Source organism: Saccopteryx leptura, chromosome 3 (assembly GCF_036850995.1).
Source record: "Saccopteryx leptura isolate mSacLep1 chromosome 3, mSacLep1_pri_phased_curated, whole genome shotgun sequence".
In the NCBI taxonomy this organism is placed as follows: domain Eukaryota; kingdom Metazoa; phylum Chordata; class Mammalia; order Chiroptera; family Emballonuridae; genus Saccopteryx; species Saccopteryx leptura.
In genome coordinates, this window is record NC_089505.1 from 123,015,417 (window position 1) to 123,026,296 (window position 10,880).

The 10,880-nt window shown below is 45.8% G+C and overlaps 1 protein-coding gene across 1 annotated transcript in view; it reads right to left on the reverse strand.

The window, feature by feature from the left end:
- AGBL4 (AGBL carboxypeptidase 4) overlaps window positions 1-10,880 on the reverse strand; it is a 1,215,313-nt gene that overhangs the window by 74,250 nt on the left and 1,130,183 nt on the right. The window lies entirely within an intron of this gene.

Consider the following 10,880-nt stretch of genomic DNA (forward strand, 5'->3'; position numbering starts at 1 on the left):
CAGAGAGGGTGCTTCACTTGCTCAATGTCACACAGCTGAGTAAGGGAGAGAAAGGGTTTAAATCCACTCTGCATGACTGTAAAGCATATGCCTTCAAACCACTAGGCCCTGCTGTAGATGAGTATTTTGTATGCCTCTTTGTGTCTATTATGCAAGATTATCTCTATTGGTGTAAGAAAAATAAGATTATTTTTATATCCTTACTCAGAAAGAAACAAACAAAAACTAAAGATAAAAATCAATCCCTTTATTTTTAAAGTTAAGTACCGTAACACTTATTTTCCCCCCACAACAGGGAAAAAATAAGCACGCTGCTAGCCTCAGAGACAGGGGCTCTTGTAGCCCTGGGCGGCAGAGAAGGAGGGAAGAGAGGCAGTGGCAGACAGAGTCCAACAGGCAGAAAAACTGTTCTGAGAAATGGCCACTGGCTCCACCCACTGCCAGAGGGCTGGAGGACCTGCTGCTGGGCGGGGCTCCCTACTCTGTGGGAATCAACTACCTGCTTGAACAGAGCAAGAAGCACGTTTCTTAATTCATCCAACATTCAGTGAGCACCTATCTGTGGGTCAGACCCAGTGGGTGTGCTGGGATTAAGAGAGAAATAAGCCCCAGTTTCTGTGTCAGGAGGAGTTTGGGGTTTGTATTATCAGGGCAGATATGGGAAGAAACCAAGCAGCCCCATGCAGGGTGGTCAGGTGGTGACAGAGATCAGCACACTGGGTTTGTGAGAATGCAGAGGAAGGGGAACAGGACCCCTGGGGACGGCTGGGGCAGAGAGGGCTTCCTTAAAAGTTGGGACTACCGGGTTCGATTCCCGGCCAGGGCACATAGGAGAAGCGTCCATTTGCTTCTCCATGCCCCCCTCCTTCCTCTCTGTCTCTCTCTTCCCCTCCCGCAGCCAAGGTTCCATTGGAGCAAAGATGGCCCGGGCGCTGGGGATGGCTCCTTGGCCTCTGCCCCAGGTGCTAGAGTGGCTCTGGTCGTGGCAGAGCGACGCCCCGGAGGGGCAGAGCATCGCCCCCTGGTGGGCAGAGCGTAGCCCCTGGTGGGCGTGCCGGGTGGATCCCGGTCGGACGCATGCGGGAGTCTGTCTGACTGTCTCTCCCCGTTTCCAGCTTCAGAAAAATACAAAAAAAAAAAAAAGAAAAAAAAGTTGGGTCTATATGGAGAGTTCAGGACCCACTGAGTTATGTAGATGAAGGTGGGGAAAGGCAGGGGTGTCCATCGGGGAAGCACAGAGTCAAGGCCTAGATGTTGTTTCAGGTCAAAATGAATGTTAAACAAATCACTCGTAATCCTACAACCCGGAAACAATGACCATTAACAACTTCCCGAACATATAAACAAATTAAAGTACACTTGCCTGGCCAAACAGACGATTAAATAAAATTACTTTTATAAAAACAGAACATACTGTAAATATTTCTATTTAAAACGGTATTAAATTCAATTTTTCTTAAATCTAACAGAATTTAAAATAAACATATCTTAACAAAAACTTCCCCCACAAGAGACATTACTTCCTAAAAGATATTTCTAAGGTTAAAAAAAAAAAAGAAAAAGATTATGAAAAACATTAAGAGAATAAAACTATTGTGGCTGTTTTAAAACTATAGGTTTGTATTTTAGAAGAAACATATGAGAACAGAGAGGTTGAGTTACGTACTTGAGATCACACAGCTGGTGTGCGGTACAAAGGGAACTGGGACTCAGATGTATCTGATTCTCTCCGTCATAGAAATTTGCTTCCCTGAGCCAGCTTCCTCGTTTTAAAGATCAGAAAGTGGGATCCAAAGTGGGTAAGTTATATTGTTATTTTGATTCATCAATAAGGTAGTTTTGGTGGATCAGATCATTGTTCCTAATTATTCTGTCTTCTCTATAATAAGGGATTTCTGATGGTCCTGTTGTTTGCCCAAGAATCTAAGAACATATATATTCCTACCTAAGTGACTTTGGCCTTAACCTTGGGACATGCTTTGGCCATGACTTTTGCCACTCTGTATGGACACTTTAAGTGGGACGGTATGCTGGCCCTCTGCCATGAAAACAGCAGATTCCAGATTGAGGCGACACTTTCAACTTAGGCCCTAGATGAGAAGATGCTGGGAGCTGGGTAAAGCCCTTCCAGAGCTGTGGCAGACCCACTCACAGCCCTTGTGCAACCTGAGTCTGAAATCAATGTTTGCTATAATAAGCTACCAAACTACTAGGATTATTTGTTACCACAGCAAAAACTGACTAACACAGCACACTTTCCTGCAGAGGAGTGTTCTTTGTTTTTCTCATATTCAAAGTTGCCTCCAATTGTGTAATCATTATGAATTCAGGCTATGAGGCTGAGTTTGTGAGCCTTTTAAGTGCTAAATATACAAGAAATAATTTGAGAAAAGAGTGCACAGGAGGAAAAATCCAGTGTCAAAAGTATAGATGTCCAAGGTCACCCTCTGATGAAGCAAAATAAAACAAAACAAAAAAACCAGTGGTGCCAACTCTGTTGGCAGAGAGACAAAGATGAATCAGAGAATTGGAGCGTCTTCCTGTACTTCTGCCACAGAAGGACCGTTGGCATCGACTACAATACACTTTCCCCCAGAAGCACCTCGTTCTGAAATGGAAGAGGCTAAGGAAAAAGGGGCAGTCAAAGCCCAGTGACTCTGTGCCACCAAATCACTGTGCGACCTTGAGGAAGTCGTTTTCCTTCTGGCGTCAGTTTTTCCACCTGTAAAATGAAGAAGCTGAACAAGACTCTCTTGACTTTCCCTCTGGCTCTGACTTTCTATAATTTGATTGCCTCCAACTCATTAGTCCCACTGGCTTGAATGGGACCCAGTAGGATTTGAGGATGATCATAGGAATCCATCCAAACATGGCCCAAAGAAGGTAATCTCGAGACTCAGATGAGATCATGTGGGGAAATGCTTTGCAAGCTGTAAAGGGTTCTATCAGGTGCTTCTTCGGAGAAGAGAGGTGGGCAAATACGCCCCTGGCCCCCCAGCCTGCCTTCCTCTAGCAGCCTTCCTCTCCTTTTATCATCAGCATCTTTTAGGCCATTCTGTCTACCTCACCCTCTTTACACAACAAACCTGTTTTCTCCTTTCACCGCAAAGAAAAGTAGTTCGGAAACAAAGAAGTACGTGATGACACTGTAAGAGCCATACAAATAACAGGCTAGGGGAGGGCTGAGGAGGGAGAGGAGGAACACAGACTCAGAGTTCACAGATCCGGGCTGGAATCCCCATGTCTCTTTTTGTTTGTTCAAAAAAAAATGGGGATGATATTTACTTAACATGGTTTTTCTCAGAATTAAATGTTAGTAACTAAGCTTAACGGGCCCACATAAGTATTCATTTACTGCTGTGATGAGGAGAGAAGGCTTCCTAAAAGTGGTGGCATGGAGACAAACTTAAATCCTGTATATAATTCGGGGGGCTGGACAATGAGAGAGGAGGGGAAACAGCCCGGCTGAAGGGGGATGTGTGGGGGTGCGGGTGCAGGGGTGGGGGGGCTGGACAATGAGAGAGGAGGGGAAACAGCCCGGTTGAAGGGGGATGTGTGGGGGTGCGGGTGCAGGGGTGGGGGGGCTGGACAATGAGAGAGGAGGGGAAACAGCCCGGTTGAAGGGGGATGTGTGGGGGTGCGGGTGCAGGGGTGGGGATGAATGCCACAGGCTGGCAGTGTGCATGTGAATGTGGGGGAGCCATGTGGCTCTTTGGGAAAAGAGGAACAGGCAGTTAGGAGAAGAGTAGAAGTGTGCAAAGGAGTGTGGAGAGATGCATGGAAAGCTTTAAATGCTGAGCTGGAGGGTCCTAACCCATTGGTAAAAGGGATCCCTGAAGGGCTTTAGGCAGTGTGAGTATGCTGGTGCATCCTGGGAAAAAAGCTGCGTCCCCCCACTCACACCAGCATGTGGGGAGGGAAAGAGATAGTCACCTCCCCACAGGAGAGCTGCTGCTGTACCCACCTGAGCTAGGGATCTGGGCTACAGGGGAACATCAGGCTGTGCCTTGAATTAAAACACATGTCATTAAGGTAGAAAACATTTCTTTAAGACCTTACAAGTTCCATTTTCTTCCTTTTAATTTATTATATTAAGAGAACCACTAGTTTTAAACCCCAAACAGTGAAAATTCCAGGTAGTAATATTAACCCAGAACTCCATTTGCCGATTAGGTCTTAGTAAAATTACTTTCATTGCTTGTTTTTCTTTCAGCAATCTTAAACCTACATCCTCAATGGGTTCCCCTTGGACCCCAAAGTTTGTTCCTACAATAGGTTATGCATTTGCTACTCAAAATAGAGTCCTGAGGTATCAGTATCACCTTGGGGGCTGGCTAGAAATGCAGATTCTCAGATCCCAATCTAAACCTACTGATCAGACTGGGAATTTTACTAAGATAACCATGCATTTCCTGTACATTAAGGTTTGAGAATCCCTGAGGTCCCAGGAGTTCTCTATAACCAGAGGTCAGAGCTGGTCCAACCTCTGTATTGAACTAATGAGGAACTGATACCCAGAGAGAGGAAAGAACTGGGTTTTCCAAGGCCACACAAGCAGTAAGTATACTTGGTATAGTAAAGTCAATAACAGTATACCATGTAGTATGATAAAAACATAATTCCCTATTGCTAGCTGGAGATGAAACACCGCAGGTCGTGAGCCACTCCGATTTCAGAGTTAGCGCTATGAGATTTACATCCCAAGTGGGCCACTTGACTTCATTTCTCTGAGTCTCATTTTCCTCTTCTGAAATAAAAAAAAAAAATTGGGCGCAATAAAATCCTTTTGATAAAGATGTGAAGGTTAAGGGCAATAATGTATGCGGAATGCTTACCACAGTTTGGTTTTTCAATATCTAGTAACTACTACAGTTCAGAGATGGGACCAGTACCCAATATCTTCTACCCACTGTCTTTCCCTACTCACAGAGTCAACGCAATCCTCCTACAGGGCACAGGTTCCTAATGTAACAGCAGTCCTCTCTGCAGGACGGACAGCTGACACACCTACAATGGCTGCCTACAAGGCTGACACACCTTGTGGCGCTGACACACCTACAATGGCTGCCTTCTTGTTCTGTCTCCCCGCTAGTCTGCGTCTTGCCTTAGAGCAGAAACTATGTATGTATCTTTTATCTCTGTCTCCTCAGAGCCCATCATAGGAGATGTGTGGGCAGATGGAAGAGGTGAAGGACAGAGGAAAGAGGGAGAAAAGAAAGAGGAAGAAAGGTTGGGAGGGAGGGAGAAAAGGAGCTGGGAAGAGGCTGGGTGTTAGAAGGCAACCATTTCACGGCATGATGAATTCATTCAAAGAAATAGCTTGACAGTACAGAATTCATCTTTTTATGACTGTGACAACACTAATACATTTATTTCCCTTCTGAAATTAACTTTCTAATATTGAGAAAGGTCAAAATGAACTGCAGCAAAATGAGACGTTTTGTCATTTTTAACAAATTATACCAAAGCAGACTGTCAGATTAAAGGGGTCGCCGCTCTGAAGTCTAAACGCTGGTGCTGATTGCATAATCAGAGCTGATGCTTGTCATCCTGCCCTTCCCCTGCCCACGACGTCCCTTTGGCCCAAATACTAAAACGCACACATCTTAGCCTGATATTCTGAGGCCCTTTAGAATCAGATTACTTTAAAAAAGAATCCTTTCTTACCTAAAGGTACATTCTGCACCAGCCCAACCTACCTCCTTCCTGCTGTTCCTTTCCCCTGGGCCTGGCTCATATATGTCTCCTGTCGGAACTGCCATCTCTCCGACTGTCTCCCACGAAGATTCTCTCTACCCGTTCTCTACCCGACCCAATAACCCACTGGCTGGCCCCTGGCTCCTCAGGATTTGACTTGTTCTGGCCTGAGTCTGCCACTTCTGCTGTTAGCATTGGATTGGCTCTGACCATGGCTTGAACCATGTGTTCCCTTTGCCCTTCCCACACCTTGCTCTGCTCCACCCTTACTCCCTCCGATCCATTTAGGAGAGACTTGGTGGTCTTGAAGGGGTCAATGATACATTCAGGAAAGACTTGAGCCCTGGCCAGTGGTTCAGTGGATAGAGTGTCAGCCTGGTGTATGGACGTCCCAGGTCAGGGCCCACAGGAGCAGCAACCATCTGCTTCTCTCCCCTGCCTCTTTCCCTTCTCTCCTTCTTCCTCTCCCACAGCCAGTGGTGGCTCCATTGGTTTGAGCATGGCCTTGGGCACTGAGTATAGTTCAGTTGATTCAAGCATTGGCCCCAAAAGGGGTTGCCAGATGGATCCGGTTGGGGTGCATGAGGGAATCTACCTCACTGTCTCTCCCCTCCTCTCACCTATAAAAACAAAAAGGAAAGACTTGGTGGTCTGGAAGGAGACACTGCATTCTGGGGGCTTTGTTAAAGGAGGAAAAGAGGGAAAGAAAACAGTGACGACACTCTTCCCCGCTCTCCCTGATCCTTTCTTTCTTTCATTCATCCGTGTGCTCAGCCCTGGGCTGGATGAGGGACCATCAGGAGTAGGAACTAAGATCGAAACCTGACTCTGTCTCTTGGGGAAGTTACTTAATAACTGTAGGTCTTCTTTTCTCCATCTGCAAAACAAAACAGCAATCTCTATCTCTCAACATGGTAGCCAAGGTCAAATGAACACTTGTATGTGAATAAGCCCTATAGCCTGTACATCTCTGTGGCAGATCAGTGAAAAACATGACAAGACCCATGTGCTAGTGATGGGTCACCACAGGGTCCGATCTGATGCAGGTCACAGGCCTGCGTTTGAGTCCAGCTTTAGAGGACTGTCTCACTGTGTGGCCAGCTCCCTGCCCTGTGTGTCACTGGTCTCTCTCTATGTTCTCTTTCCTTAAAAGGGGACTTTGGAGGACCTCTTCAGTTCTTCTAGCTCTGAAGTTCTTGGGTTCCACACAGGGGAAAGGGAGCTTTGAGACACCAGGAGGCCAGAATTAACCTACTAATTCAAGGTCAAAAGTGGCCAAATCAGAAGTTAAGGATCTGTACATCCTCAGTGGTACCCACGATCTGTGGATAAGGAAGAGACATCCTGAGGTGCAAACCTCTTGACCGCATATGGATTAGCCAACCCCACTTCAGAGCCTGGCTTCTAATGACCTGTCAGGTCAATCCGTGAAGCTCATTCTGGACTCCTCAAACCGAGAGGTCCTTACCGTGGTGGGGGGAGGGGCAGGGTACCCAAAGTTGTGAATGAACCCGGCACAGCCATTTATAATGTCAATCAACCCTAAAGATAATAGGGATCATTCTGAACATTTGCCATTAAAACGTGTCATCATACTCAACAAAAAGCTAAACCAACAGAATTCTTCTCTCTTAGGTTGGCCACTTGTGTGTCTTTTAGAGATAAAAAGAGGAGACACCCCTAGAAATGCTGAGCCTGCTGCCAGCTGCCCTGCCCTGCCCCGGGGATGGTGTTCACCCATGCTGCCTTGGGATAGGGCAGCTCTGACTTCCCTTTCCAGCTCTGCTATCACCAGTTGTGTGACCTTGGAGGTTCTAACAGCTTTTCATTTGCTCCTGTTTTCAACTGACATCTTACTGATATGTTTGTTAGGCACTACGCTCTGGGCAAGAGAAGGCAGAGATGACAGAAATGTAGTTTCATCCCTCTAGGAGTTCACAGTTGAGTAGAGAAAACAAGCACGTAAACCAATCAGCATGAGGTAGAAGACACATGTGTGTGCTAGAGAGATGAGGGGGGGGGGGTTCACTCTGACCTTAGGCTTCTCACCCAGGAAGGGGATAATGGCATCCATTTCACACGGCTCTTATATGAATCAGATGAAACAATGCCTAGCCCTAATAGAAGCTCAATAAATACCAGCACTTCTCGCCCCCTCCAGGGTCGTGAAGAGCTGCCTGCATTTGCTCCATCCATGCCAAGAGGTCCAGTCTCACAGCAAACATGTTTCTTAAAGAACATGCCTTAGCAGTTGAGGGATTTTTCAAGGTTATACTCGGGAGCTAACGCTAACAGGGAAGACATGGTGGTCTTGTTAACTGGTAGCCTGAGTAAGTCCACTTTCCTAACTGCTGAGTGTGCAATGGTAGTGCCAGGAATTTCAAGGAAAGCTCTGGCCTCGATGAGCCCTCTGTGCACAGCCAGTGAAAGGCCATGTCTGTCAAGTGGCCATAGCTGCCGATCAGCACCCAAACCCCGCCTCCCAGTGAGCTGCTCTGGACTCGCGCCAGGTTCTGGAGGATCACGTTCACTGGAGAATCGTTCTTGGAGCTGTCAGCCCTTAGGGATTATGGAGAGATGCCCCCCCATTGGCACATGTGCATGTTCCCAGACCCTGGGAATGATGAAAATCCGCTTGCCCTCTGAAGGTTAAACTCTAAAATCCACCCAGAATGGATTAGAAAAGACAAATACAGGAAAGCCTAAGCGAAAAAGGCTCCTACGGCTGGAACTGAGCTGTCTGTTCACCAATTAATAACAGCTCAGCTAAAGAAAGACTAAGTCATAGCTGGGGGTCGGGATAGGTCACAGAAGCTGAGATAAAGCCAAGGGCTTTATCTCAGTTCCCAGTCTATATTTAAGACTTACAGCTACTTGCGAAGCTATACTGCTCATATCCCCTAATTTTTGTGAGCAGTATATATCAATACCAGAGCTATAGTTCTTTTTTTAAAATGCTACCAGTTTAAAGATGCTGATAACGTTCTGAAGATGCCTTTGTGAGGTTGGCACTGATGTATCAGCTCTTGTGTATTACTGGATGTGAGCTTATAATAAGAATAAAATGCTAACATTTATTGAGTACTTACAACTTATCAGCCTTAACAAATATCACACTATCTAAGTGCTAAATACTTTTTAAAAAATGTTTTACTTATTGATTTTAGCAAGAGAGGAAGGGAGGGAGAGAAAGAGAGTGAGAGAGAGGGACATCGATCTGTTCCTGTATGTGGCCAGACCGGGAATGGAAGGGGCAACCTCTATGCTTCAGGATGATTGTCTAACCAACCAAGCTATCCAGACAGGGCAGAGCTGAATACTTTCCATGCATTGTCTTTCCTCAACCCTCCCAATACCTCTACCACATTTCACAGATCAGGCCATCGAGGCTCTGACCAGTGAGGTGGTAGCTAGAGCTGGAATTGGAGGCTGGAGGCAATTTTTGACTCTGGAGTCCTTGCTCCTGGGAGAGTAAAGGGTCTGCCTCTAGTCCTTTTAGCTATAGGGTGGTGCTTAAATGACAAAGATTTAGCAGATGGAGGAGGGACCAGAGTAGGAAGAAAGGGCACAATTTGATGTTTGTTCTGGGGGAAGATTCGAGTCCCTGTTATGCTTACAAGGAGGGCGGGAGGTTGGCAGATATCCTAGAATGTTAGCAACCTGGATGTGGGTGCCTCTAGCAGAGGAGTTTTGGACAGAGAGGGCGGGGCTACAATGGATGGAGATAGAAGGATGGCTAGTTAGAAGATGGACACATAGATGAGTGTCAGTGGATTCCAGTTTCCTTCTGTAATGTGGGCTTGGATGGCTTCATGAGGCTCTTCACGGAGGGACTGGCTCAGAACCAGGCAGTTGACCCTGATGAGCTTGGTTCTGTTTTTATAAAATCAGGTCCCTTCTCATATTTGGGTGGCCAGGTCTCCTCCTCTTTCCATGACTTTTTTCTAGTTTTAAAGTGAATACATACTTGTGGGAAAATTGTTGAGAAATATAAAAAAAAGCTGCAAAGAAGAAAGCAACCCTAGCGCTCAGAAATAGTACTCTTAACATCTAGTTTACATCATTCTTTTTGTGAATGTTTTAAACCTGGTTGTTATATATGTCTTAACATATAATACACATGCAACTTTGCCTTCAGCTTTTTTTTTTCAGTTAAAATTATAGCGTAAGCATCTTTACAGTATTATTAACTCTTCATAAACATCCATTATGTGAATGTATCGTGATTTACTTAATCAGTTTCCCACTGTTAGGCAGTTAGATTTTTCTCAGTTTTCATTATTTATAAATAATGATCTGTAGACTTATTTTTTTCCCCCCCACAAATCCTTATTCACACTTCAGATTATTTCGATCTAGGTTTCTAGTACTGCAATTGCTGGCTGCAAGCTACAAACACAACAATATATTTTAAACCCCAGAAAGTCATAGTAATAATTTCTCTCTCTCTCTCTCTTGAATTCCACATCTTCCCTGCTCCCTGAAGGAGTGCTCCCATGGTTTTTGAGATCAAGTCCAGGCTTCCCGAGGTAGCCTGCGGGCTTTAATAAGAGACTGGCCTCTGCCTTCCACCCAGTCTCACCTCCTGCCCTTTCTCACGTGCTCCGCCAGGTCCCCTACAGCAAACTCCTTGGAATTGCTATTGTATTCACATGTCTAACACATGTCCTCACAACCCTGCTTCCTCTGCCGGTCGATCACACTTCCCCTGGTCTTCATCTAAACAACTCCTACTCTTCCTTCAAAACTCATCTCCAGCATCACCTTTCCCTGGGAGGCTGCCTGACACGAAGTCCAGGTGAGGTGAACTGCCTTTCCCACACAGCACCCCGTCCCTTGTCTATCATAGTGCTTACCGCCCCATCCTGACCTCTTTGCTTTACTAAATCTGGGGCTCTAGCCCAGGGATTTACAGACTCCTGTGGCCATGGAATCCGTTATTTGAATGCATTTCTTTTACTAAGAAAGGTGAACATCTTTTGAGAATGTATGTGCCTGGCGCAGTGCCTTAAGCAAGTCACGTGAATTGCTCCAGTTAATCCTCACAACAACCTCTTACAAAGGAGGAAATTGAAGCTTAGAAAGGTTAAGGAATCCATCCAAGACAGCAATGCTATTGAGTGTTGAAATAGGATTTAAATCCGGGCCTGAGCCTGAGCTCTTAATCACAAAATTACACGGCT